The sequence below is a fragment of the Propithecus coquereli genome, unplaced genomic scaffold (genome assembly GCF_000956105.1).
Source record: "Propithecus coquereli isolate 6110/MARCELLA unplaced genomic scaffold, Pcoq_1.0 Scaffold208, whole genome shotgun sequence".
Lineage (NCBI taxonomy): Eukaryota > Metazoa > Chordata > Mammalia > Primates > Indriidae > Propithecus > Propithecus coquereli.
Window position 1 is genome coordinate 1,933,615 of NW_012145856.1, and position 2,664 is coordinate 1,936,278.

Genomic DNA, 2,664 nt, shown 5'->3' on the forward strand with positions numbered 1-2,664 from the left:
TACCGGCAAATTAATAAATTTCTCTTTCCTTTTCCTCAAACCACTCTGTCCTCGTTCTTTGTTCAGCTGCAGGGACAAGTACCGAACTTCCAGTAACAATAAGGTCACATTCACAGAAGCCAGGGGTTAGGACCTCAACATATCTTTTGGGGAAACAAATTCAATCTGCAACAGCAGGGTAAAGAAGAGGAGAATGGGGGTGTGAGAAGATCAACGTCAATACTGCCAACTTCTCCTGTTGACTGCTCTCAACAGAGTCCAGCCGAGCCTGGGGAGACAGAGGGAGGAAAAAGGATGATCCTGGTACCCACAGATATTCAGGGCCAGAGCCATTCTGGAAGCAGGAGATTTGGAGTTGGCCATTACTCCCTGCTAAGCTCCCCACCATCCTGAGCCCTCTGTTTGTGAAGTGGGGCCTCAGTTATCTCCTTCAACACATGAGGACAAAATGCCCCCTGTGCCACTCCTGCACACTCCTTTCCCAGCCTGTGTGTGAGCTGTTCCCTCTGCCTGGACTCTTCCGCATCTGTCCCAGCCCCACAGGTGACAAGGCCAATACCTGCTTAGCTGTCCCATCCTCCCCAGAGTCTCCTCCTCCTCTCCAAGGCCTGAGTGGTTTTTTGGGGGAAAAAGTCTAGAACTACATTTTTCCTCTACTCTCACACTGTTACCAAAAGTTTGGTACCTGTCCCCAAGGCCGAATCAGTGAGAATGAAGAATGAGGACAAGTGATTTGAGTAAAAGGAAAGAGAAATTTATTAATTTGTTGGCAAATGGGGAGGGCAGTGGACTAGCGTCTCAAAGACTGCCATCCTGGCTTTAAGCAGAAATACAGAGCTTTCTAAAATGGGGATTTTCAGCAGTTGGGCTCAGGTCTACGTGACCAGCGTCACATGTTTAACTATAATTGGTGGTTTGGGTCAACCTTATCTCTGGTGACAGCAGTCTCGTGACCCTTGTCCAGACAATTCTTTAGAGACCTCTCCTATGATTTAAGATACTAGAAAACAAACAGCAAAGAACATTTTCCTGTCCCTTTGATTACTGGCCTGGGGGAAGGAATGCAGGTTTTAATTCCCCAGAAGGATGGAAGTTTTAGAGAGACAACTCAAAACATTTCCTTGCCCTTTTCCCAAACTGTACCTCTGTTTACACCACAACAGTCATCCACACAGCAGACTTCCGTGACCAAATGTGGGGGTTTTCCCCACACGCCAAGAGGCAGACTCCAGCTTTGTTACGGAAAGTCCGGTACTTTTCCCCCTTTGGTACTTGTCCCCAAGGCCAAATCAGTGAGAACGAAGAATGAGGATGAATGGTTTGAGGAAAAGGAAAGAGAAGGTTATTAATTTGCTGGCAAATGAGAAGGGTGGCAGGTTAGTATCTCAAAAGACCACAGTCCTGCCTTCAAGCAGAAATACACGGCTTTTAAGGGGGGTTTTGAGAGGTTGGGCTCGGGCCTATGTGACCTGTGTCACATGTCGTGGCCTTGGGCTATTGTTGCTTATTTGTAGTTGGTGGGTTTGGTCAACCTTATCTCTGGTGAAGATGATCTGGCTGTTGAGCCATCTCCTGTGGTTTAAGATACTATTAATAGAAAAAGAAGAGCAAAGAACATTTTCCTGACCCTTTGATTACTGGCCCTGGGCAGGAATACAGGTTTTAATTCCCAAAAAGGGTGGGGATTTTAATGAGACAAGTGGTAAAACATTTTGCCCTTTTTCAGATCTTTACCTCCGTTACAGCTGGGCATCCTCTAATTCAATTCTGACACTATCTACCTGGACAGCAGTCGCAAGGCCAGGCCTCTGGAACTTCTGACCAACCAGCTTCAAGTTGGGGTTCCAACGATCCCCTCTTCGTGTTCGATTAATTTGCTGAAGCTGCTCACAGAACTCAGGGAAACATGTTTACCAGTTTATTATAAAGAATTTTACAAAGGATACAGATAAAGAAATGCATAGGGCAAGGTATGGGGAAGGGGCGCGGAGCTTCCATGCCCTCCCTAAGCGCAACACCCTCCAGGAACCTCCACACGTTCAGCTATCCAGAAGCTCCCTGAACCCAGTCCTCTTGGGTTTTTGATGGAGGCATCATTACAGAGCATGTTTAATTAAACCATTAGCCATTGGTGATCAACTTGACCTTCAGCTCCTCTCCCCTCCCCAAAGTTGGGCCTTCCAATCATGCATTGGTCTTTCCTGTGACCAGTCCCACCCTGAAGCTATCAGTCTACATTAGCATACAAAATATAGCACTTTGGAGATTCAAAGGATTTTAGAAGTTTTACACCAGGAAACAGGATGAAGACTGTGAACTACAATAAAATTTTAAGGCTCACCACCCCCCCCAACAGCTGACTAAATGGACCCCCTCATGGTCAAAGGAATATCCTAAAACTAAATTGCCTGCCAGGAGGAAGGAGGTCAGACATGCCTTACCATGCCTCCCTCCCTTCTTAGTGACATCCTTTGTAACCCATTAATAGGCCTAAGGGTATGCAAGACAAACCTGCAGGTCCTCAATTTACACAACAAATCTATGTCCAGTGGCTTATCTCTGATAAAGAGCTCCTTATGTTAAAACATTCCAAGTCTTTAGACAAAGCTTCATGTCTTTAACCAATTACAGGCCAAAAAATCTTTAAACCCACCTATAACCTGT